This window comes from Schistocerca cancellata, chromosome 12, assembly GCF_023864275.1.
Source record: "Schistocerca cancellata isolate TAMUIC-IGC-003103 chromosome 12, iqSchCanc2.1, whole genome shotgun sequence".
Taxonomy (NCBI): domain Eukaryota; kingdom Metazoa; phylum Arthropoda; class Insecta; order Orthoptera; family Acrididae; genus Schistocerca; species Schistocerca cancellata.
In genome coordinates, this window is record NC_064637.1 from 50118050 (window position 1) to 50146015 (window position 27966).

At 45.2% G+C, this 27966-nt stretch overlaps 1 non-coding gene across 1 annotated transcript; it reads left to right on the plus strand.

The window, feature by feature from the left end:
* The first annotated feature begins 24958 nt into the window (after positions 1-24958).
* Positions 24959-25032, plus strand: Trnat-ugu (transfer RNA threonine (anticodon UGU)). The gene has a single exon. It is a non-coding gene; the product is annotated as a tRNA-Thr (tRNA).
* The last annotated feature ends 2934 nt before the right edge of the window (positions 25033-27966 follow it).

Here is a 27966-nt window from a genome sequence, read left to right on the forward strand (position 1 = left end):
CTATGTAAGCGTATTGTCATATCGCTGGCCTAGTTGTGGAGTATCTTTGGGGGCAGCCGCGTCTGGGAGTCGAGCGCGGGACACGGTACTGTTATGTTGTGTTGTGTGTAGCTCTGCATGTCAGAGGCCTTTTTAATATTCATGTTGATGTGTTGCTACAAGTGATGTTACAGTAAAGTGATGAAATATGGAAGTGATTCAGAGGAAAGTGTGTCAAGAAGTAATGAAAAAAAAAAGAGCAGTTCCGTGGATAGCGTATTTATGTATTCTCTCGTTGCGTGTCGCACAGCATCGATCATCCGCGCCGTGTTCGGTCTCCCAGAGTGAACTTATGTGAATCAGTAAAAATTAGTTACCATAAAAGAGTGCAGTCAGGTGAGTCAAGTGCCAGTGTCTTGTAGCGAGCGACAGGACGTGCATTCGATCATCGCGTTCCCGTATCATCAAGAATCAGCCACGCCGCGAACGTTATGCGTTCGCTCGCACGAGGTGCATTCAAGTTCTAAGGCCTCCGATTTTTTTTCTAATTAACTACTCTCCCGAAATCGATGAAACTGGCGTTGCTTCTCGACGTAATCGCCCTGCAGACGTACACATTTTTCACAACGCTGACGCCATGATTCCATGGCAGCGGCGAAGGCTTCTTTTGGAGTCTGTTTTGACCACTGGAACATCGCTGAGGCAATAGCAGCGCGGCTGGTGAATGTGCGGCCACGGAGAGTGTCTTTCATTGTTGGAAAAAGCCAAAAGTCACTAGGAGCCACGTCAGGTGAGTAGGGAGCATGAGGAATCACTTCAAAGTTGTTACCACGAAGAAACTGTTGCGTAACGTTAGCTCGATGTGCGGGTGCGTTGTCTCGGTGAAACAGCACACGCGCAGCCCTTCCCGGACGTTTTTGTTGCAGTGCAGGAAGGAATTTGTTCTTCAAAGCATTTTTGTAGGATGCACCTGTTACCGTAGTGCCCTTTGGAACGCAATGGGTAAGGATTACGCCCTAGCTGTCCCAGAACATGGACACCATCATTTTTTCAGCACTGGCGGTTACCCGAAATTTTTTTGGTGGCGGTGAATCTGTGTGCTTCCATTGAGTTGACTGGCGCTTTGTTTCTGGATTGAAAAATAGCATCGACGTCTCATCCATTGTCACAACCGACGAAAAGAAAGTCCCATTCATGCTGTCGTTGCACGTCAACATTGCTCGGCAACATGCCACAAGTGCAGCCGTGTTGTCGTCCGTGAGCATTCGTGGCACCCACCTGGATGACACTTTTCGCATTTTCAGGTCGTCTCTGGAGGCGATCTGTTTAACAGTCATTCGGCGATCCCCCAAAACAATTCTGTCCACTTTCTCGATCGTGTCGTCAGACCGGCTTGTGCGAGCCCGAGGTTGTTTTGGTTTGTTGTCACACGACGTTCTGCCTTCATTAAACTGTCGCAGCCACGAACGCACTTTCCACACATCCATAACTCCATCACCAGATGTCTCCTTCAAATGTCGATCAATTTAAATTGGTTTCACACCACGCAAATTCAGAAAACGAATGATTGCACGCTGTTTAAGTAAGGAAAACGTCGCCATTTTAAGTATTTAAAACAGTTCTCATTCTCGCCACTGGCGGTAAATTCCATCTGCCGTACGGTGCTGCCATCTCTGGGATGTATTGACAATGAACACGGCCTCATTTTAAAACAATGCGCATGTTTTTTATCTCTTTCCAGTCTGGAGAAAAAAAATCGGAGGCCTTTGAACTTGAATGCACCTCATACAAGTAACAACTGAAAACTGAAAAATTACCTTTATCAACAGTGTTATATCATCAGTAGTGACAAGGAGGATTATTACCAGATATCTGTGTGTATGACGAGCGTAAGTACTTTCGTTCGATCATCGCGTTTCCGCATCATCAACAATCACCCGCGTAGTGTCGGTTACGCGTACCCTCGTCTGAATTATATTCTGGACTGTTAATCATCAAGATTGTTAACTGGGATAAACAATTACGGTTTAGAGTGTAAACAGTGCAACCTGTGGTTTCCATATCGTCTCAGAATATAGATGTTCATACCACACATAGGACAGTGTTGTGGTTTAACGTTGAGTGGCTCCCGTAAACCCGCTTACAAATTTCGATAGGTAATTTCAGCCAAGCCAACTGCAGTGTGGAGAAAAACAGTACGACCGCCATGGGATTACTAGGTACGTGGTGTGGACAGGGCGCACGGTCACGAAACGACAACCAGTTAAAGGTCCCTCATCCCCGTTTGTACATTCGGGCGTGTTACAATTAGTTCTTCAGCTGTTTCCCTCGACGCGCAGTTTCCTCAGCCACAAGTCTTTCGCGCCACAAGACGTTAAAGAGATACTTTTGTGATGGCAGATTCATGTGGAAAGTGTATTTTAGCATTAACATTTTTTTATAAATCATTATTTAAGCGCAGGTACCTCGTGGTCTTGCGGTAGCGTTTTCGCTTCCCACGCACGAGGTTCCAGGTTAGATTCCCGGCGGTGTCATGGATTTTTCCTGCCTCAAGATGACTGGGTGTTGTTGTGTCGTCTTCATCATCATCATTCAGCCCCATTACGGTAGGAGGAACGTAATGGCCAACCACCTTTACTAGGATCTTGCCTACTACAGCAGTGCGGGTCTCCTGCATCGTCTCCTACGCTCCTCGGAGTATGCGCCCTCATCATCATTAAGCGCGGGTAACATCGCAGAGCGTACCTGTTTTAGTAATACAGATTACTCAGCTATCTTCCAAAACCATTTTATGTGCTGGCGTAGCGTGTCGTCAGCACACTGGTTGGTAAAGATGAAGTCCACAGATCGATTAGTAGGCGCTGGAACAAGTGCGCCTATCACGACAGAGGCCAGAGACACACCGACAAGCAACATGCCGCCAACGCCATCTCACTAACATGTGTTCAGGCCGCCGCCGCTGACCAGAGGGCCTCACTCACTCAGTCATCCAGTTTGGCGTCTGTCAGTTTCTTCGCAGGGTGGGTTTAGAGCGTCACGGGCTATGACAGTACGTAGCGACCAGATAAGCGACTATAGTGGGACTACTTTACCTCAACCAGAATTGTATTGTACCAGCAGTAAGAAATAAAATTTGTAATAGTCAGATTACTGAAATTGTCTGAAAGTGATGAGGATGGACCACAACACGTGGACTCTATTCACGTTTGATAGACACAGATGGGTATCCAACCCGGTGCCACGCGTCCAAATAGCAAAAGGAAGTAAGGGGCCAGTTTTTGTTCATTTACACATAGTTCATGGGTAGGTAACACAGACTTTATTTTACTTTATTTAAGTAAGCCATGACACTAAAAACTAGTGGTCTTTAATAATTTATGAGATATTTTAAAAAACACTGGCAACAACCTAGCCAGATAAAAAAAAAATTTCTCACACAGCCTGAAGGGCTAATATAAAAACCAAACTAAGACGGAAATACAACAAATTCCCAAAGCAAACGCCAGAAGGGCTGATTTTAACGAACAGCAAACAACGCTCAATAACGCCTATAGGGGTGATTTAAAGAAATTGCCACACCACAACCAATAACGCCTGAAGGGCTGATTTCAACAACAAATAGCAACTACAACGAATGGTGCCTGATGGGCTTATTAAAGAAATGCAATTAAAAACTCAATAATTAGCTAGTCCTTTACATCCACTCCTGACAGCCATATGGATCAATAAACAAGTACCAAATGACTGGAACAGAGGCTTGCTCATCAAGCTCCTCAAGAAAGGAGACTTATCCGTTTGTGTTCATTGGAGAGGCACCACTCTGCTTTCAATCCGTTCACGTATAATCCTAAATAGGATAAAAGCACATGTAGACAAGAAAATAAGAAGGGAACAAGCAGGATTCAGGGAAGGTCGCTCTAGCATTGACCAGATAAACACCTTGACAATAACCAAAAAAAAAAAAAAAAAATAGCCCTGAGCACTATGGGACTTAACTGCAGAGGTCATCAGTCCCCTAGAACTTAGAACTGCTTAAACCTAACGAACCTAAGGACATCACACACATCCATGCCCGAGGCAGGATTCGAACCTGCGACCGTAGCGGTAGCGCGGTTCCAGACTGAAGCGCCTGGAACTGCTCGGCCACTGCGGCCGGCTGAGAATAACAGCAGGACATTCATATGAATACCAGTCACTACTTTACATGCTGTCTGTAGACTTTGAAAAGGCATTTGACAGTATAACTAGCACAAAAATTTGGAGTTCACTGCGAACTTTTGGAATCCCCAAGGAAATAATAGCTCTTGTCAAGTGCGTGTATGAAAACTACACATGCCAGACTCTACACCAAGGTCTCCTTTCAGATCCAATAGCAGTGAAAACAGGAGTTAAGCAAGGCTGCATGCTCTCACCGATAATTTTAACATAGTACTTAATTTTGTAATGGCGCAAGCAATAGAGAAAGTGAGAGGAATAAAATGGAATAATGGCACACATCTAGAAGACCTATATTTTGCAGATGACATTTGCCTTCTATCCCGCAGCCTCAACGACATGAAAGATAAGCTAGAAGATCTGAAATTTGCAGCGAAGGAAGTTGGGATGAAAATTAACGCCCAAAAAACTAAAGACATGCGGGCAAATGATAACAGCACCGCAGAGCTTGGGAGCCAGATAACTGAAAAGGTGGATAAGTTTTGCTACCTTGCAAGCACGATTACACCAGATGGCGGTGCAACAGAGGACATTACCAGCCGTATCAACAAAGCAAGAGGAGCTTTTACAACTCTACACTCTATCTGGAGATATCACTGAGGACCAAATTGCGAGTATTTGAAAGTAATGTAAAATCTGTGCTCCTTTATGGATATGAAACATGGAAAGTGAGAAAGTTAATCCACAAGCTGGAAGACCAAATGAACATATTGCGAGAGAAGCACTTGACAGGGTCCCGCAATGACGACGGAGAGGAGGCAGGCCCAAAATGACATGGAGACGGTCAGTTGAAGCAGAAGGAAGAAATAGGATGGGAAGAAATGAAGATACTAGAAGAAGACAGAACAAGGTGACGATCCTTTGTTGCAGCCCTTTTTTTTTGTCATCAGTCTACTGACTAGTTTGATGCGGCCCGCCACGAATTCCTGTCCTGTGCTAACCTCTTCATCTCAGAGTAGCACTTGCAACCTACGTCCTCAATTATTTGCCTGACGTATTCCAATCTCTGTCTTCCTCTACAGTTTTTGCCCTCTACAGCTCCCTCTAGTACCATGGAAGACATTCCCTCATGTCTTAGCAGATGTCTTGTCATCCTGTCTCTTCTCCTTATCAGTATTTTCCACATATTCCTATCCTCTCCGATTCTGCGTAGAACCTCCTCATTCCTTACCTTATCAGTCCACCTAATTTTCAACATTCGTCTATAGTACCACATCTCAAATGCTTCGATTCTCTTCTGTTCCGGTTTTCCTACAGTCCATTAAGGCCGGTATTTGATATTAGTAGACTTCTCTTGGCCAGAAATGCCTTTTTTGCCATAGCGAGTCTGCTTTTGATGTCGTCCTTGCTCCGTTCGTCATTGGTTATTTTACTGCCTAGGTAGCAGAATTCCTTAACTTCATTGACTTCGTGACCATCAATCCTGATGTTAAGTTTCTCGCTGTTCTCATTTCTACTACTTCTCATTACCTTCGTCTTTCTCCGATTTACTCTCAAACCATACTGTCTACTCATTAGACTGTTCATTCCGTTCAGCATATCATTTAATTCTCATTCACTTTCACTCAGGATAGCAATGTCATCAGCGAATCGTATCATTGATATCCTTCCACCTTGTATTTTAATTCCACTCCTGAAACTTTCTTTTATTTCCATCATTGCTTCCTCGATGTACAGATTGAAGAGTAGGGGCGAAAGGCTACAGCCTTGTCTTACACCCTTCTTAATACGAGCACTTCGTTCTTGATCGTTGTAAGGGGTCCGTAGGCCCCTACCATAAGTTTGCACTCGGCACAGGTCGACAGGGCAAACTATCGATAGTGTGTCGAGCGGCGAGAGCGAGTTGAGAGTTGAGTCAGTTGTTCCCGGGCGGCGGGCCGAGCTGTGCGGAAGCCAGCAGTTGTTGTAATGCGAGGTTTACCGACAAAGGGAGTGGTCATCAACGTGGTTTAATCCCTTTGTGTTAGAATAATACGGGAAAGTGAAGAAGTACAATTACGAGCGTGATCAGTGATATTTCTGCGCCGATATATTTTGGTTTCGAGTCTACCGCGCCGGCATCATTTGGATTGCAGTGTTGGATTGCAGTGTTGGATTGCAGTGATTGAATTTGCGTGTGACGACAATGAATAGCGAGGAAGCCTGTGCTGAGATTAGCCGTTATTAAAAGTGTATGACGAAGGCAGTGGCTGTCTCCTTCTTTTTGTGTTTTTGAGATGAATATAGGTTCCTGATTAAGTGAAGCTGTGTTGGTGTTCTTCTTGTTACCAGACATTTCATTATTGCAGCATTTGAGGACAAAATGGAACGTAACAACTCCGTAGCAGTCCATTCCGATTGCCAGCCCCATTAGGTACACGGTCACATTAATTAATTATTATTTGGGCTGCTATCAGATCCGGATCGGATCGAGATACATAAATACGGACGTGTTACATCGTCCACTCTTATTATTCCCTCTTGGTTGTTGTACATATTGTATATGACCCGTCTCTCCCTATAGCTTACCCCTACTTTTTTCAGAATCTCGAACAGCTTGCACCATTTTATATTATCGAACGCTTTTTCCAGGTCGACAAATCCTATGAAAGTGTCTTGATTTTTCTTTAACCTTGCTTCCATTATTAGCCGTAACGTCAGAACTGCCTCTCTCGTCCCTTTACTTTTCCTAAAGCCAAACTGATCGTCACCTAGCGCATTCTCATTTTTCTTTTCCATTCTTCTGTATATTATTCTTGTAAGCAGCTTCGATGCATGAGCTGTTAAGCTGATTGTCAGCTCTTGCCGTCTTCGGAATTGTGTGGATGATGCTTTTCCGAAAGTCAGATGGTATATCGCCAGACTCATATATTCTACACACCAACGTGAATAGTCGTTTTGTTGCCACTTCCCCCAATGTAATATTTTTTGTGGGATCTAAAATTTAAAAACGTCTCTCACACCGGCCTGATTTAGCTCCACTGATGAAGATAGTAAAAAACATGCGTATGTTAAGGGAATTTTCATTCACAAAGCAGGCTTATCACATTCACACAGTTCAATACTGTTCTATCCTGATTAAATTGAGCTTAACGTAAATTCCATAAGGCAGTGAAGCAATTTCGAAGCCTCGGTGCGACGAAAATTGTCAGTCGATCTCCTGAAAACATTTGCAATAATTATTAACCTTCGGTGACCACATGGGGAAGACCGGAGATCTGCTGGTAAGACCGTGTTAGCCTATTTATTTGAAGTAACTGGATATCTTGAGCATACAAACCGGCAGGTTCGTCCAGTGTAAATCAGACGTTCCCCACTGATCCCGTGCAACACAGCGTAGTAAGCAGAAACTGTCAATAATAATCAGTTAAATAATACGCGAACACACTTACTTTAGTTTAGTTCATGTATTAAATTCCTTCTCATACAGAATCTCATCAAGATGGCGACTAGCTCAACAATACATACATATACATCTTCGTTCTTTCACGGCTAATCGGCAAGATCTCAATCATTCTTCTCATAAGAGAAAACATAGATAGCAGAGAAGCTATTCCATGGAGTAAATGGACGCTCCAAGGAATAATAGGGCTTGAAACTACTTTGCATTGATAATCATCGTATATTAAAGTTTAGGAATCGGTAAGATAAAAAGAGATATTTCGAGATATGTACTGAGTTATATAGTTTATAAAATTTCTGAAAATATCGCGGAGAGACCGCTGCAAGAGACAATACATCTATGCACCACATAAGGAGTTAAATGAATTAATAAAATAAAATAAAATATGACAACAAGATACTTGACTGAATAATTAAAAGACACTTTAAACAGAAGTGAGAGGTTTAACAAAGGAATCACAGTAATAGGTCGACTATAAAATTTCCACAGCTGATAATTACAATCGACAATGAAATAACTGAAGATGTGGTTCTCAACACTAAATTAGTGCGAGCTGCTTCACATTTCGCTCATACATGATCTGGCCGCTACAACACAGCCAGCTCGGAAACCACCAGTTAAGCGTGAGAGTGTCCACGAGTCTACAACAGACTAAAACATTCAATTACCAGCCAGAACCGAAAAATACAGTAATAACAGAAATATGAACCTAAACTGAATTATGCTGGTCCCATGTTAATACGTTGGCGCCGCAAGGAAGCATGTTGTTACTGAAATACCAGTTCGCGGACCCAGTCGCCAATCAGACAAACACACGTGAGATACCAACATGCCAGACAAACCGTGCACACCAGAAACTCTCCAATTGAAATTATTGAAGAAACAGAGCATAACATATCTTAATGTGCGAAGGAGCAGAATGAGTTGATACAGAGATCAGATCAATAATTACAGCAGTCAGGCAATTCAAACTGCATAACGACCAACTAGAGCGGCTGGCGATAGCGGAAGAATTTTGAGGAGGTGGCACACACTTTCGTATTAGTCTGCAGAAGCAAATAAACATTATGCTCACCACTTCAGCAGTCTGCTGATTTCAGTACTGATCTATCAAAACTGGAATGGACGGCCTCTAACGAATCCCACCTGTGCGCCTCACACACACATCGAGGCCATCATTCCGTAATTCCTTACAGGTCGCCACTGGCACGTTGCCCTGTGCCAACAGTCCGTACAGAAACCTTCACAAGCAGTGGCGTACGTCGTACTCGTTCATCCCCAGCAAAGGCCAGGCGTGTTTACGTCCTGATACAGGAAGCCCGCTAAAAGCACACACCGCGCAAACTATACGCTATTACGTGCCAAGATAATGCAAAACTCACTGCATGACAGTTCGCATCGGAATCCAAGGCTCGACTCTCTACTGCACACCCCTCCAAAGACTCTCCCCCTGCGTTCCCTAACCTCTCTGACAAAGATCACTAGCCGTAAATAGGAAAGATAAACTAGCCAATTGCTGATGGCGATCAGAGATCTGGTTCAAAGTAAAGAACTCGATTAATCCACGTGTGAATTTGTATTGTACAAAGAGGACACCGGCCAGCCAGCCGCTGAGGCCGTGTGGTTCTAGGCGCTTCAGTCCGGAACCGCGCTGCTGCTGCAGTCACAGGTTCGAATCCTGCGTCGGGCATTGATGTGTTTGATGTCCTTAGGTTAGTTAGGTTTAAGTAGTTCTGACTCTAGGGGACTAATGACCTCAGATGTTAAGTCTCATAGTGCTTAGAGCCATTTGAACCATTCGATATCGGCCACCCATAACAACATCCTGTCCCTCGTTTCCTTGCGGTACAGGACTCTGCACTTTGCAGATTCCAAAGAAATTTTGTACGCATGTGAAGGTGCATGGCCCTACAGTAATCGTCGTAAGGGTCCAGGCCAGAGGAGGGAGCTTTGTGGACTGTTTAATATTTTCGTGCCATTCACAGGGTAATCCCGTCATTTTGGAAGGCAGAATGGACGAACACACGTTCACATCTATCCTTGGGAACCATATCCACCCTGCGTGCGGTTTGTTTTTCCCCGGAAAGATGGCATCTACCAGCAGGACAATGCAACATAGACGGACGGAGTGGCCGAGCGGTTCTAGGCGCTACAGTCGGGAACCGCGCGACTGCTACGGTCGCAGGTTCGAATCCTGCCTCGGGCATGGATGTGTGTGATGTCCTTAGGTTAGTTAGGTTTAAGTAGTTCTAAGTTATAGGGGACTTATGACCTCAGCAGTTGAGTCCCATAGTGCTCAGAGCCATTTGAACCAATGCAACATATCACACAGCTCATGGTGTACATGCGTTGTTGGAACAGCGTAGGGACGAGTTTAGCGTACTCTAATTCAATGATTCTTGGTAAAATACTGCTCGACTACAATAGTGGACGCAATATCAGTCATACGTCCGAAGTAACTTTCACTCCTGCAGATCCTCATTTTCACTGAATAGGGGCACATCCACTTCTGTAAGTGTTTATCGACATAATTTATCTGAGGTCTAAGCAATTCGTAGTAATCGAGTTTCACTGTGCATCTGTTCCTTTGGTTTTCATATTCCATATGCAAGAGTGTTAAAAGCGAAACTGTCATATGAATATTTTTCTTTTTTTATTTGTCCATCCTTAGTATTGGAGGTCTGGGGAGTTAACCTTACAGGTAGTCTGCGAAAACCAGTTATAGATGTTGATTAGTGACACATCATGTATACAGATGGTGTTAACCCTCTCAGTATCACCTACAACCTGAAAAAGAGTGCACTAAACCACGGAAAATGGTAGCCATACAATGAATGACATAATAAGGACGGCAGTAAGTGTTTCATTTTATAATGTGTTGTAGCAATGTCTCTGGTTTCAAAAATGGTTCTAATGGCTCTGAGCACTATTGGACTTAACTTCCGAGGTCATCAGTCACCTAGAACTTAGAACTACTTAAACCTAACTAAACTACGGACATCACATACATCCATGCCCCAGGCAGGATTCGAACCTGCACCGTAGAGGTCGCGCGGTTCCAGACTGTAGCGCCTAGAACTGCTCTCTGATTTCGATCAGCCTCGGATTCTTTAAAAAAGTCTATATTTTTGAGGATTAGTGACTAATCAAGCTATTATTTATTGTTTTTGAAATATTATTCCCATTTCAAACTCTTCTCCTTTCAACATCAGTCTCTCTACAGTCTGTATTAAACATCATTTATCGTAAATGGTAAAGTTCCGACATACAATTCTTCTTAATACACGATCTTGTTCAAATGTTCAGTTAGCTATTGAATCATAATAATCTTGTTGACCTATAAATAAAGTCACTCTCCTTCCAAGAGATGCACTTCTTAAATCAAGTTTCAACAACAACATATTAGTTTTAAGTGAACAATCTTAAATCATGTGAAATTTTCGTATTAGGGAGCGAACAGTGACTGACTCGTATCCTAATACTAGACATTATGATGCTCATATCAACGTAACTATTCCATGAAGTCTACTCTACAAATAGCTATTGCTGGAAACATCTACAATAACGGCGGCTTCTTCCTCCATGGCGCAGCTGTCGGTCGTATATTACCGAAGTCTTGATCGCAATATGCAGAAGCCGCGTCGGAAACCTCGTCTTCGTTGTGTCCGCTTCCGCTCGTACATGTGACAAATAAAGGCAGACCAAACACAGAGTAGCATTTGAACATATATATGAAGGGCATTCAACAAGTGAATGCAATACTTTTTTCTGAAAAGAGATGGGTTTTATTCAGGATTGCAATACTCCATATTATTCCCCCCTCTTTTGGCTACAAAACCTGTTTTCCAACATAACCTTTACTCAATGCGACGACCTCACACCACCTTACTGGCAGGTCTTCATGCCCGTATGGTACCACTCTGCTGGTCGACGTTGGAGCCAGTGTCTTCTTGCATCAATAACCTCCACGTCATCTACAGACTGCTTCCCACAAAGTCCATCCTTCTTTGGTCCAGACGAATGGAAATCGGAAGGTGCGGGATCCGGACTGTTGGGTGATGACGAGGAAAAAACCAACGAATGTTTGTGAACTCCTCTTGGGTGCGCAGACTATTGTCATGGAGAAAGAGAGATTACTTTGAATTTTTGTGGCTACGGAAAAGCTGAAGTCGTTTCTTCAGCTTCCTGACAGTGCCACAGAGACACTGTGAGGGAGGATACCAAACAGAACAACGCATTCAGAATTGCAGAAACCGTCACCATTACTTTACTGGTCAAGGGACAGCTCTGAACTCCTTCGAGGAGAAGTTTGAAGTGATGAATCCACGTTTCATCGCCTGAGACGGTTTTCAACAAAAAATTCTCACAATCAGCCTTGTGACGCACAAGGAATTCCGCACTGATGAACCCTTGTTGCTCTTTACGGTATTCTGTTACGTGGTGAGGACAGTCTGGGTACCCCAGCTGCTGGACGACCATACCAGCACCACCAACACAGACCAGTTGAGGAGCGAGGTGCGTCATTATCATCCATCGATCACCTCAAATGAGAGAGACTCGCGTTGGCCTGTCGGCATGCGGGACACTGGACAGGTTTGCGCGACCCTGTTGCAATGATGACACGCCCAACGACTCACCGTGCTTTTGTTCACTGTCAGGTCTCCATAGATATTCGGCAACCGCCTACAATTATCTGTGATGCTCTGGCTTTCCGCCAAAAGAAACTGAGTGACAGCTCTGCTTGGGGCGCAGCTCACTTACAGACGCCAGTGTGAAGGTTATGTATTGCGCCGCCACCTTTCGGTATATTATGAAACTACAGTGTTTGGTTGGTTGATTTGGGGAGAGACTGACCAAGCACCGAGGTCATCGGTCCCATCGGATTAGGGCAGGATGGGGAACCATCCCAGCAAACTACAGGTGCTGAAGCAGAAATATTCCATGATGTCCCACAACAAATTCCCAAGTTTTTCAATCGAAACTGACCGAAAAAACAAAGTTGCATTACTTATTGAATGCCCTTCGGGTAAGAGTTTATACACTTCTGGCCATTAAAATTGCTACACCAACAAGAATTGCATATGATAAAAAGGTATTCATTGGACAAATATATTATACTAGAACTGACATGCGATTACATTTTCACGCAATTTCGATGCATATATCCTCAGAAATCAGTACCCAGAACAACCACCCCTGGCCGTAATAACATCCTCGATACGCCTGGGCATTGAGTCAAACAGAGCTTGGATGGTGTGTACAGGTACAGCAGCCCATGCAGCTTCAACACGATACCACAGTTCTTCAAGAGTAGTGACTGGCGTATTGTGACGAGCCAGTTACTCAGCCATTGACCAGACGTTTTCAGTTGGTGAGAGATCTGGAGAATGTGCTGGCCAGGACAGCAGTCGAACATTTTCTGTACCCAGAAAGGCCCGTACAGGACCTGCAACATGCGGTCGTGCATTACCCTGCTGAAATGTAGGGATTCGCAGGGATCGAATGAAGGGTAGAGCCACGGGTCGTAACATATCTCAAATGTCCACTGTTCAAAGTGCGGTCAGTGTGAACAGGAGGTGACCGAGACGTCTAACCATTGGCACCCCATACCATCACGCCGGGTGATATGCCAGTATGGCGATGACGAATACACGCTTCCAATGTGCGTTCACCGCGATGTCACCAAACACGTATGCGACCATCATGATGCTGTAAACAGAACCTGGATTGATCCGAAAAAATGACGTTTCGCCATTCGTGCACCCAGGTTCATCGTTGAGTACACCATCGCAGGCGCTCCTGTCTGTGATGCAGCGTCAAGGTAACCGCAGCCACGGCCTCCGAGCTGATAGTCCATGCTGCTGCAAACGTCGTCGAACTGTTCGTGCAGATGGTTGTTATCTTGTAAACGTTCCCATCTGTTGACTCAGGTATCGAGACGTGGCTGCACGATCCGTTACAGCCGTGCGGATAAGATGCCTGTCATCTCGACTGCTAGTGATATGAGGCCGTTGGGATCCAGCACGGCGTTCCGTCCGTTCGCCACCAGCGGCAACCTTGTGTGAATGCTCTGAAAAGCTAATCATTTGCATATCACAGCATCTTCTTCCTGTTGGTTAAATTTCGCGTCTGTAGCACGTCATCTTCGTGATGTAGCAATTTTAATGGCCAGTCGTGTATCACCAACGCTAGTTAGCAAAATAGCGTAAACGAGTAATTGACGGGGGACCTGCTCTAATCTTAAGAAAAAAACATGACAACTTTACAATGGTTTGTAGAGCATAGACTTATATGTGTATATGCACTGAAGCGCCAAAGAAACAGGTGTATTCAAATACAGAGATATGTAAACAGATAGAATACGGGGATGCAGTGGCAGCGCCTATGTAACATAAGAAGTGCCGGCACAATTATTAGATCGATTACTGCTACTACTACGGCAGGTTATCAAGATTTCATTGGGTTTGAACATGGAGTTATAGTTGGCGCACGAGTCATGGGACACAGCATCCCCCAGGTAGCGATGAAGTGTGGATTTTCCCGTACGACCATTTCAAGATTGTACCGTGAATATCAGGAACCGGCTAAAACATCAGATCTCCGACATCGGTGCGGCCGGAAAATTATCCTGCAAGAACGGGACCAACGACCACTGGAGAGAATCATTCAACGTGACAGAAGTGCAACCCGTCCGCAAATTGATGCAGATTTCAATGCTGGACCATCAACAACTGTCAGCTTGCGAACCATTCAAGGAAATATCAGCGATATCAGCTTTCGGAGCTGAAAGCTCACTCTCGTATCCTTGATACGTCAAGCTGGACACAAAGCTGGATACGTCAACACCGACATTGGACTGTTCGTGGTTGGAAAAATTTTGGCTGGTCGGACGATTCTCGTTCCAATTTGTATGGAGCGTATGGAAGTCTACGAGTATAGAGACAGTTTCTTGAATCCATGGACTTTGCATGTCAGCAGGGGACTGATCAAGCTAGTGGAGGCTCTGTAATGGTGTGCGTCGTGTGCAGTTGGGATGATATGGCACCCCTGATACGTCTAGATACTACTGTGACAGGTGACACGTACGTAAGCATCCTGTCTGATCATCTGCATCCATTCATGTCCACCGTGCATTCCAACGGGCTTGGGCAATTCCAGCAGGACAATGCGACACGCCACACGTCCATTGCTAGAGGGCGCCTCCAGGAAATAAACAAAGAAACGCGCGAGGTCATCCATGTGGGTACTAAATGGAATCCGATAAATTTTGGGTATACGATAAAGCCAAGGACTGTCAGTTCGACTAAATACCTAGGAATTATAAGTAAGAGCAATTTAAATTGGAAAGACCACATAGATAATTTTGTGGGGAAGGCGAAACAAAGACTGCGCTTTGTTGGCAGAACACTTAGAAGATCCGACAAACCCACTATAGTCGGCCGTTGAAGCCGAGCGGTTCTAGGCGCTTCAGTCCGGAACCGCGCTGCTGCTACGGTCGCAGGTTCGAATCCTGCCTCGGGCATGGATGTGTGTGATGTCCTTAGGTTAGTCAGGTTTAAGTAGTTCTACGTTCTAGGGGACTAATGACCTCAGATGTTAATTCCCATAGCGCTCTGAACTATTTGAACCTAACCCACTAAAGAGACAGCCTACATTACACTTGTCCGTCCTCTGCTGGAATACTGCTGCGTGCTGTGCGATCCTTACCAGGTAGGACTCACGGAGGACATCGAAAAAGTGCAAAGAAGGGCAGCTCGTTTCGTGTTATCGCGCAATAGGGGGAGAGTGTCACTGATATGATACACGAGTTGGAGTGGCAGTCACTGAAACAAAGGCGGTCTTCTTTGCGGCGAGATCCATTTACGAAATTTCTATCACCAATTTTCTGTTCCGAATGCGAAAATATTTTGTTGGCACCCACCTACATAGGGGGAAATGATCATCATAATAAAATATGAGAAATCAGAGCTCGAACGGAAAGATTTAGGTGTTCCTTTTTCCAACGCGCCATTCGAGAGTGCAATGGTAGAGACGTAGTATGAAAATGGTTCGATGAACCCTCTGCCAGGCACTTAAGTGTGAATAGGAGAGTAGCCACGTAGATGTAGATGTAGATATTAAACACTTCCGCTGGTCACCAAACTCCCCAAACATGAACATTATTGAACATGTCTTGGATGCCATGCAGTGTGCTGTTCAGAAGAGAACTCCCCACGTCGTACTCTTATGTACACTCCTGGAAATGGAAAAAAGAACACATTGACACCGGTGAGTCAGACCCACCATACTTGCTCCGGACACTGCGAGAGGGCTGTACAAGCAATGATCACACGCACGGCACAGCGGACACACCAGGAACCGCGGTGTTGGCCGTCGAATGGCGCTAGCTGCGCAGCATTTGTACACCGCCGCCGTCAGTGTCAGCCAGTTTGCCGTGGCATAGGGAGCTCCATCGCAGTCTTTAACACTGGTAGCATGCCGCGACAGCGTGGACGTGAACCGTATGTGCAGTTGACGGACTTTGAGCGAGGGCGTATAGTGGGCATGCGGGAGGCCGGGTGGACGTACCGCCGAATTGCTCAACACGTGGGGCGTGAGGTCTCCACAGTACATCGATGTTGTCGCCAGTGGTCGGCGGAAGGTGCACGTGCCCGTCGACCTGGGACCGGACCGCAGCGACGCACGGATGCACGCCAAGACCATAGGATCCTACGCAGTGCCGTAGGGGACCGCACCGCCACTTCCCAGCAAATTAGGGACACTGTTGCTCCTGGGGTATCGGCGAGGACCATTCGCAACCGTCTCCATGAAGCTGGGCTACGGTCCCGCACACCGTTAGGCCGTCTTCCGCTCACGCCCCAACATCGTGCAGCCCGCCTCCAGTGGTGTCGCGACAGGCGTGAATGGAGGGACGAATGGAGACGTGTCGTCTTCAGCGATGAGAGTCGCTTCTGCCTTGGTGCCAATGATGGTCGTATGCGTGTTTGGCGCCGTGCAGGTGAGCGCCACAATCTGGACTGCATACGACCGAGGCACACAGGGCCAACACCCGGCATCATGGTGTGGGGAGCGATCTCCTACACTGGCCGTACACCACTGGTGATCGTCGAGGGGACACTGAATAGTGCACGGTACATCCAAACCGTCATCGAACCCATCGTTCTACCATTCCTAGACCGGCAAGGGAACTTGCTGTTCCAACAGGACAATGCACGTCCGCATGTATCCCGTGCCACCCAACGTGCTCTAGAAGGTGTAAGTCAACTACCCTGGCCAGCAAGATCTCCGGATCTGTCCCCCATTGAGCATGTTTGGGACTGGATGAAGCGTCGTCTCACGCGGTCTGCACGTCCAGCACGAACGCTGGTCCAACTGAGGCGCCAGGTGGAAATGGCATGGCAAGCCGTTCCACAGGACTACATCCAGCATCTCTACGATCGTCTCCATGGGAGAATAGCAGCCTGCATTGCTGCGAAAGGTGGATATACACTGTACTAGTGCCGACATTGTGCATGCTCTGTTGCCTGTGTCTATGTGCCTGTGGTTCTGTCAGTGTGATCATGTGATGTATCTGACCCCAGGAACGTGTCAATAAAGTTTCCCCTTCCTGGGACAATGAATTCACGGTGTTCTTATTTCAATTTCCAGGAGTGTATATATGGATAGCCCAGCAGGATTAATGGCGTCAATTTCCTCCATCATTACTTCAGTCATTAGTCGAGTCCACGCCACGTACTGTTGCGGCATTCTGGGTAGGCCCTACACGATATTTGGCAGGTGTATCAGAGTTTTTTTGCCTCTTCAGTGTAATTTATTTTCATTTTTTTTACATTAATTTATGACACGCCCTGTTTGGAACGTTTCACTGGCACTCGAATGGGCGGTCCACTTTCTCTGAACGTAAATTAGTTAAAAACCCAATGTTAATTAGCATAATGAAGGAGCGACCAACAAACAAGTAGAATTTGATGTTAAATATAAATAAGCTTAATTAATCCGGCTAGCTACGATTTCGCTGTAATGGGATGGACGGTTCGTTTATTATTGACAGGGACCTGGCTGGTTTTATGGTCCGCCATATAGCCCCTGCGGTTATCTCGTGTTCATTGAAACATAACGATACGTTTTCAGAGCCGCTGTGAAAGTGAAATCAGGTATTAGTTTGGTCAGCAAAGTCAGTGATCCGCTGCAAGGCAGTAACTCTCACATAGGGTACGTTTTTAGAATGATCATAATATTTCTGACAATTAAAAATGACTTTTTTTTAAACTACACTACTGGCCATTAAAATTGACACATCACGAAGTAGACGCGCTACAGACGCGAGATTTAACCGACAGGAAGAAGATGCTGTGATATGCAAATGATTAGCTTTTCAGAACACTCACACAAGGTTGGCGCCGGTGGCGACACCTACAACGTGCTGACATGAGGAAAGTTTCCAACCGATTTCTCATACACAAACAGCAGTTGACCGGCATTGCCTGGTGAAACGTTGTTGTGATGCCTCGTGTAAAGAGGAGAAATGCGTACCATCACGTTTCCGACTTTGATAAAGGTCGGATTGTAGCCTATCGTGATTACGGTTTATCGTATCGCGACATTGCTGCTCGCGTATGTCGAGATCCAATGACTGTTAGCAGAATATGGAATCGGTAGGTTAAGGAGGGTAATACGGAACGCCGTGCTGGATTCCAACGGCCTCGTATCACTAGCAGTCCAGATAACAGGCATCTTACCAGCACCGCTGTAACGCATCGTGTAGCCACGTCTTGATCCCTGAGTCAGCAGATGGGGACGTATGCAAGACAACAACCATCTGCACGAACAGTTCGACGACGTTTGGAGCAGCATGGACTATCAGCTCGGAGACTGTGGCTGCGGTTACCCTTGACGCCTGCGATGGTGTACTCGCCGGCCAGTGTGGCTGTGCACTTCGAGGCGCTTCAGTCTGGAACCGCGTGACCGCTACGGTCGCAGGATCGAATCCTGCCTCGGGCATGGATGTGTGTGATGTCCTTAGGTTAGTTAGGTTTAAGTAGTTCTAAGTTCTAGGGGACTGATGACCACAGATGTTCAGTCCCATAGTGCTCAGAGCCATTTGAACCATTTGATGGTGTACTCAACGACGAATCTGGGTGCTCGAATGACAAAACGTTATTTTTTCGGACGAATCCAGGTTCTGTTTACGGCATCATGATAGTCACATTCGTGTTTGGCGACATCGCGGTGAACGCACATTGGAAGCGTGTATTCGTCATCGCCATTCTGGCGTATAACCCTGCGTGATGGTATGGGGTGCCATTGGTTACACGTCTCGGTCACCTCTTATTCGTGTCGACGGCACTTTGAACAGTGGACGTTGCATTTCAGATGTGTTACGACCCGTGGCTCTACCCTTAATTCGATCCCTGCGAAACGCTACATTTCAGCAGGATAATGCACGACAGCATGTTGCAGGTCCTGTACGGGCCTTTCTGGATACAGAAAATGTTCGACTGCTGCCCTGGCCAACACATTCTCCAGATCTCCCACCAACTGAAAACGTCTGGTCAATGGTGGCCGAGCAACTGGATCGTCACAATACGCCAGTCACTACTCTTGATGAACTGTGATATCCTGTTGAAGCTGCATGGGCAGCTGTACCTGTACACGCCATCCAAGCTCCATTTGACTCAATGCCCAGGCGTTTCAAGGCTGTTATTACAGCCATAGGTGGTTGTTCTGGGTACTGATTTCTCAGGATCTATGCACCCAAATTGCGCGAAAATGTAATCACATGTCAGTTCTAGTGTAAAAAATTTGTCCAGTGAATACCCGTTTATCATCTGCATTTGTTTTTGGTGTAGCAATTTTAATAGCCAGTAGTGTATTATTCAGAAACAGATCCAACGATATAGGAAATACATGCGAAAGCGGGCAGGAAGTTCCGAAAAGCTCCACGTAGTGTGTGGAAATATAACTTCTCTTTTGATACGCACAGAAGTGATTTCACTGAATGGGAAGAAACTGCACAATTGACGCCAGAGAGCATAAGGCGCAAAGTACGTCATATGGACATCTGGCTGGAAACGCGTTTATAGGGTGGCACACCCTCTCGAAGGTGGAGGTAAAAGATCTTTGACTGTGTAGGTTTCAATGACTGGAAGTATACAAGAAAAACACAGGAAGCAAGTGGGGACGTTCTGTGTGAGGTCAGTGAACTGGAGCATCATCAGATGGTTCAAATGGCTCTAAGCACTATGGGACTTAACTGCTGAGGTCTTCAGTCCCCTAGAACTTAGAACTACTTAAACCTAACTAAACTAAGGACGTCACACACACCCATGCCCGAGGCAGGATTCAAACCTGCGACCGTAGCGGTCGCGCGGTTCCAGACTGTAGCGCCTAGAACCGCTCGGCCACACCGGCCGGCGGAGCATCATCATCTAGTACCCACGCGACCCTTTGTGCCACCAAAGGAACGACTTGCAGCGAGAGAAGTGCATACTTGCCTCGTCTGTGAGGTGTTGTGGGTGGATGCCTGATCCCACGAAGCAGTCGCCAGTACCAACACACTGTTTTACGTGATTTCCCTAAAGCGCTCCAGGCAAATGCCGGGATGGTTCCTTTGAAAGGGCACGATCGATTTCCTTCCCCGTCCTTCCCTAATCCAATGAGACCGATTACCTCACTGTCTGGTCTTCTTCCCCAAAAAAAACAACAACAACAACAACCAACACACTGAGGCTGACCCAGTGCTGATGGTTCGCTGCCACCACACCGCGGAAATTCTCCACAGTAACCCACAGCTGGGTACTGTGAAGGATGACTTTACCACATCTCCTAAAGGCAGCCTCATCTGCGAATAGGATGGCTGACAGAAATCACAGCATTGTGGTGAATTAGGGGACGAACTAGCGCCAAAACAGTCGTCACGGAAGCAAGTCCGCAGGTAATATAGGACCTGCTCCTGTGGTAAATGACCCGTTTAGCAGTTGTCATGGAGCATGTTGGACGTGGAGGTGTGGCATATCCCATACTGGTGCCTGGTGATTATATAGTGGTTGCTGGCACAGATTCATTACGTCCTTCAGGTTGGTAGACTTCCTCTGGAATGGATGTTGTTGTTGTTGTGGTCTTCAGTCCTGAGACTGGTTTGTTGCAGCTCTCCATACTAATCTATCCTGTGCTAGCTTCTTTATCTCACAGTACCTACTGCAACCTACATCCTTCTGAATTCGCTTAGTGTATTCATCTCTTGGTCTCCTCCTACGATTTTTACCCTCCACGCAGCCTTCCAATACTAAATTGGTGATCCCTCGATGCCTCAGAACATGTCCTACCAACTGATCCCTTCTTCTAGTCAAGTTGTGCCACAAACTCCTCTTGTCCCTGATTCTATTCAAAAACCCCCCATTACTTATGTGATCTACCCATCTAATCTTCATCATTCTTCTATCGCACCACATTTCGAAAGCTTCTATTCTCTTCTTGTCCAAGCTATTAATCATTCACGTTCACTTCCATACATGGCTACACTCCATACAAATTTCTTTCAGAAACGACTTCCTGACACTTAAATCTATACTCGAAGTTAACAAATTTCTCTTCTTCAGAAACACTTTCCTTGCCATTGTTAGTCTACTTCGATCATCCTGAGTTGTTATGCTCCCCAAATACCAAAACTCATTTACTACTTTAAGCGTCTCATTTCCTAATCTAATTCACGCAACATCACCCGATTTAATTCGACTACATTCCATTATCCTCGTTTTGCTTTTTTTTATGTTCATCGCATATCCTCCTTTCACGACACTGTCCATTCCGTTCAGCTGCTCTTCCAGGTCCTCTGCTGTTTCTGGCAGAATTATAATTTCATCGGCGAACCTCAAATTTTTATTTCTTCTCCATGGATTTTAATTCCTACTCCGAATTTTTCTTTTGTTTTCTTTACTGCTTGCTCAATATACAGATTAAAAAATTAGGCTACAACCCTGTCTCACTCCCTTCCCGACCACTGCTTCCCTTTCATGCACTCTTATAACTGCCATCTGGTTTCTGTACAAATTGGAAATAGCCTTTCACTCCTTGTATTTTACCCCTGCCACCTTCAAGTTATGAAATAGAGTATTCCAATAAATATTGTTAAAACCTTTCTCTAAGTCTAGAAATGCTAGAAACGTAGATTTGCCTTTCCATAATCTATTCTCTAAGATAAGTCGTAGGGTCAGTATAGCCTCACGTGTTCCAACATTTCTACGGAATCGAAACTGGTCTTTCGCGAGGTCGGCTTCTACCAGTTTTTTCCATTGGTCTGTGAATAATTCGCGTGAGTATTTTGCAGCCGTGGCTTATTAAACTGATAGTACGGTAATTTTCACATCTATCAGCACCTGCATTCTTTGGGATTAGAATTCTTGAAGTCTAAGGGTATTTCGCCTGTCTCATACATCTTTCTCACCAGATGGTAAAGTTTTGTCAGGGCTGGTTCTCCCAAGGCTATCAGTAGTTCTAATGGAATGTTTTCTACTCCCAGGGCCTTGTTTCGATTTAGGTCTTTCAGTGCTCTGTCAAACTCTTCACGCAGTATCACATCTCCCATTTCATCTTCTTCTACCTCCTCTTTCATTTCCATAAAATTTTCCTCAAGAACAGCGCCCTTGTGTAGACCCTCTATATACTCCTTCCACCTTTCTACTTTCCCTTCTTTGCTTAGAACTGGGTTTCCACTGGTATGGATATCTGACGTTATGTTCACATGACCTGTTATATTCCTTAACTGTCGAGGCATCATTTCCTGTAGTTTTTTATTTAGCAGTTTCACCCTGTATTAAAGCACCACTTGCAGGACGCAGAGGTGAACCGGCACCAGATTAACCGCGAACCCCGAGTGCTGCCCAGTCTGGATGTGGTTTGTAGGCGGTTTTCCACATCCCACTAGGTGAATGATGGCCTGGCACCCAACTCCCGCCTCAGTTATACGATTCGTAAACGTTTAGTAAACTTCCACTTATTTTCATACAGTCAGTTGGGGTACACGTGTTCCATCCCAGGGGGTATCGAGGTGGCGAAAAGAAACGCATCTGGCTGCCACTTCAACTAACCAGTCCATTAATTGGTCTGTCTCCCTTATGTAGATGATACAGTACTGAGAAGTGAATCAAACCGTGAGCTGAAAGAAGTGTACCAGCAAATGCTGGGTTAAAGGCGCTTCAAGACCAAATTGATTTCATGCAGTTAGGAAGAAGACAAGAGTAAAAAAATTTCTTGAGACAGATGACATGAGTAAAACAACACACTGGTAGCCAAGATCGCAGGAATTCTTTTTATTCCATGACATATCATGGAATAAAAAGTATTTCCGGCGATCATGGCTACCAGTTTATTATTTTACAAGCATCTACATCGCTCCTACATAAGCTCTATGTGCTCCCTACAAGATGACATGAGGTTCAAGAAAGTTCACCAGCTCAAGTACTTGGGATCTTGGTTTACCAGTGACAACAGCGTAGGAAACGACATGAAGGAAAGAATAGCAATGGGAATGAAAACCAGAGATTTCGATAACCTTCCCATCGTGTGACACGTCCGTGGAGATGTGGGAGAGATTTGCTGTGAATTTTGGTGCCAGTGCGACATCAACAACCCATTTTACGCCTCGTTTGAACTTCTGAGCTGCGGCCTATTTTTCTCTTGGGTCGACGCTCTAACCGTCTGAGGCTTCGCCAAACCTTAGTGTGGCGTCGTAGGGCGCCACGCCTTTGGTCAGTTGCAGAGGAAGGTTGTAGGCACCTTTGAGCCTAATTTCAAACCTCTGCGTAGCAATGAGACACAATTACGGGCTTTCGAAAAAGTGACGCTCTAATTGTGTTGAATAGTACACTACTGGACATTAAAATTGCTACACCAAGAGGAAATGCAGATGATAAACGGGTATTCATTGGACAAATATATTATACTAGTACTGACATATGATTACGTTTTAACGCAATATGGGTGCATTGATCCTGAGAAATCAGTACCCAGAAGACCCACCTCTGGCCGTAATAGCGGCCTTGATACGCCAGGGCATTGAGTCAAACAGAGCTTGGGTGGCGTGTACAGGTACAGCTGCCGAAGCAACTTCAACACGATATCACAGTTCATCAAGAGTAGTGACTGGCGTATTGTGACGAGCCAGTTGCTCGGCCACCATTGACCAGACGTTTTCAGTTGGTGAGAGATCTGGAGAATGTGCTGGACAGGGTAACAGTCGAACATTTTCTATATCAAGAACGGCCCGTACAGGACCTGCAACATGCGGTCATGCATTATACTGCTGAAATGTAGGGTTTCGGAGGGATCGAATTAGCCACGGGTCGTAACACATCTGAAATGTAACGACCACTGTTCAATGTGCCGTCAATGCGAACAAGAGGTGACCGAGACCTGTAACCAATGGCACCCGATACCATCACGCCAGATGATACGCCAGTATGGCGATGACGAATACACGCTTCCAATGTGCGTTCACCGCGATGTCGCCAGACACGGATGCAATCATCACAATGCTGTAAACAGAACCTGGATTCATCCGAAAAATGACGTTTTGCCATTCGTGCACCCAAATTCGTCGTTCAGGCAACGCCGGTCAGCTACTGTTTGTGTATGAGAAATCGGTTGGAAACTTTCCTAATGTAAGCACGTTGTAGGTGTCGCCACCGGCGCCAACCTTGTCTGAATGCTCTGAAAAACTAATCATTTGCATATCACAGCATCTTCTTCCTGTCGGTTAAATTTCGCGTCTGTAGCACGTTATCTTCGTGGTGTAGCAATTTTAATGGCCAGTAGTGTAGTTCCCCAGGTAAAAACGGGTTTTCGCCGAAAACGAATTCGGAAATCGCAGTTCGCGGGTTCCGCAGACATATCATCATCACGTCGGGGTCACCAATATGGGATTCTGGATACGGATCGTAATATACGTAATAAACAGTTCCAAAGTTTTCTATATACACATATATTTTACCATAAAGACTGATACACATGAGCACTGCATGAAGAACAAAGGCAGACTGAATTAAACATGGCGACTCGTCAAAGCAGTTAAATTCTCAAGGATTGTAATTTGTGTGGTCGATGTGACCTGTCGACGCCACAAACCCATTCAGTACACAGTTGTGAAGTGAAAATGACGTCCATTCCTGAAGAGACTAACAATTACTAGAGTGATGACTAACTGAAACCCTCAGCTGCCGACGGGTGTTGTTGATATACCTCGATGTGGACAGCTGAAAATGTGTGCCCCGAACGGGTACATTACATAAGGTACATTACATATGTGGAATTGTGGACAGTTGGGAATGTGAGTCTCACGGGAAGCGTGCAAGGGATAAGTCCCTGCAGTCGCGCAATTTATCTGTGACCTCGGTGGCTCAGATGGACAGAGCGTCTGCCATGTAAGCAGGAGATCCTGGGTTCGAGTCCCGGTCGGGGCAAACATTTTCAGCTGTCCACATCGAGGTATATCAACAACACCTGTCGGCAGCTCAGGGTTTCAGTTAGTCATCATTTATTCCACGGAAAAGCTGTACAGTCAACAACAGTAATCCGTCCTTTCGAGAACAGTTACTACCTTCATATAATTACTAGCGTAACGTGACCGTCGGTTCGCTTTATACAACTTGACTAAATTTGTCACTTGTGCGTCATGTTTGTGCATCCATTATCGAGTGTGCCACGCTAAACGTTTACCCTTGCAAGACCGCACTAAACATTCTGAGCGCAAGATGGATCACACTAAGTGCTTTATTTTATTTTTGATAATTTTAGTGTATCAAATGTTCCACGAGTGATCGCCGTGTAATGATTGTCTGAGTGTTTGAAAATTAATGTAGCATGCAGAAAGGGAACGGAATGAGCTGTAACAGACACGTAGCGAGAACGTCGGCCGGGAGTTTCAAACATAATCTCCCCCCCCCCCCCCAAATCACCATACTTTTTAAACAGAGGAGCGTTACTTCAACCAACGTCTAAAGGCGAAGCCTGGAGCAAGAAATTTGTTAGTTAATTGAAGCGAGAGACTGGTTGGTCACTTGAAACACAATTACATAACTACTTGTCCATTCTTAAAGAGAGAGGAGTCTTTTCGATAGCCGTGGTGTTCGCGAATCACTTTTGGCTGAACTGCGTAAGTTAGCGAACGTGCTCGTCAGAACGTTTAGTCTTGGGAGAAATGTATCAGAATGCACTAATTCTGTAATTTATCGTTTACAGTTGCCTTTCTTTCAGGATAGTTATGACAGGCACGCGTCTTGTATTTCTAGTAGATGCGCGTTGAACAAGTTCACTTCGTCTTATGCAATAAAAAACTGACGTTGTACATTATTGAAGTATTTCACCATTTATTTAAAATGATCCCAAACATTAATGAGGCTTGTCGCATCCCAGCACAGTTTTGTAGTGCAGTAGGAACGTTGACGACAATCTGAGGGTTGTTGGGGTGTCCATCTTTGTTGTCGGAGATGAGAGGAGAAAGCTCTCCGAGGTGGAACTGGGTGGTTATTGGTTGCAGTGGTAGTCTCTTGGGATTACTGGCAGGATGGGTTCGCTGAAGAGTTCACTATTTATTTAAGTAATTCATTTATTATCTCTTTGATAATATACACTACTGGCCGTTAAAATTAGGACACCACGAAGATGACGTGCTACAGATGCGAAATTTAGCCGACAGGAAGAAGATGCTGTCATATGCAAATGATTAGCTTTTCAGAGCATTCACTCAAGGTTGGCGCCGCTGGTGACACCTACAACGTGCTACATGAGGAAAGTTTCCAACCGATTTCTCATACACAAACAGCAGTTGACCGGCGTTGCCTGGTGAAGCGTTGTTGTGATGCCTCGAGTAAGGAGGAGAAATGCGTACCACCACGTTTCCGACTTTGATAAAGGTCGGATTGTAGCCTATCGCGATTGCGGTTTATCGTGTCGCGACATTGCTGCTCGCGTTGGTCGAGATCCAATGAGTGTTTACAGAATATGGGATCGGTAGGTTCAGGAGGGTAATACGGAACGCCGTGCTGGATCCCAACGGCCTCGTACCACTGGCAGTCGAGATGACAGGCATCTTATCCGCACGGCTGTAACGGATCGTGCAGCCACGTCTCCATCCCTGAGTCAACAGATGGGGACGTTTGCAAGACAACAACCATCTGCACGAACAGTTCGACGACGTTTGCAGTAGCATGGGCTATAAGCTCGGAGACCATGGCTGCGGTTACCCTTCACAGGTTTTGAAGACATTTCTGGTACTAGACACCGAACGCCCCGTCCTTCGTTTTGCGCTGCAACGTACCAATTGACCCCTGAACCGTCAAATAGGGCGGTTCGCAAACAACAACTCAAGTACACATGTTATTCCAAAACGTAATCGTGGAAGTAGGGGCCAGGAGGTGCTGGTGAAATAACACACACTGCTAAAGATGCCTTTTTATTTTAAACAAAAAATTTCTCAATTATAAATTTTTAAGTCTGGCATTTCTTTAAGAAAACAATTCCAAAACAATTTCCAATAGCTGAGGAATTTTCCTTATGAAAGGGAGATTGCAAGGTATGACGTTAACACCTTCCCAATAATAAGATTTTAAACTTGACGTAATAAAAAACTCTTTTAAAAAAAGCTCTATGTAAAGGATATTGCAAAGTTTGACGTTAACAATAAGAAGATTTTAAACTTGTTATATCAATAAGGGAACAACTCCAAAAAAAAAAAAAAAACTTTAAGTAGCTAGCTTGTACTAAGCAAAAATAGTTGTCTCTCGCAAGATACATAACTTATTTTTGTTACTAGATAAATGTGGATGCCTTGGGCAGATGGAGGGAATATTTTGAAGAGTTGCTCAATGTAGGTGAAAATGCGATCAGTAATGTTTCAGAATTCGAGGTAGAATGGGATACGAACGATGATGGAAGTAGGATCACATTTGAGGAAGTGCAAAGAATGGTCAATAGATTGCAGTGCAATAAAGCGGCTGGGGTGGATGAAATTAAGTCGAAACTCATCAAATACAGTGGAATGTCAGGTCTTAAATGGCTACACAGGATAATTGAAATGTCCTGGGAGTTGGGACAGGTTCCATCAGACTGGACAAAAGCAGTAATCACACCAATCTTTAAACATGGAAACAGAAAAGATTGTAACAACTACAGAGGTATCTCTTTAATGAGCGTTGTGGGTAAAATCTTCGCAGGTATTGTTGAAAGGAAAGTGCGAGTATTAGTTGAGGACCAATTGGATGAAAATAAGTGTGGGTTTAGGCCTCTTAGAGGTTGTCAGGACTAGATATTTAGCTTACGGAAAATAATGGAGAAGTGTTATGAGTGGAACAGGGAATTGTATCTATGCTTTATAGATCTAGAAAAGGCATATGACC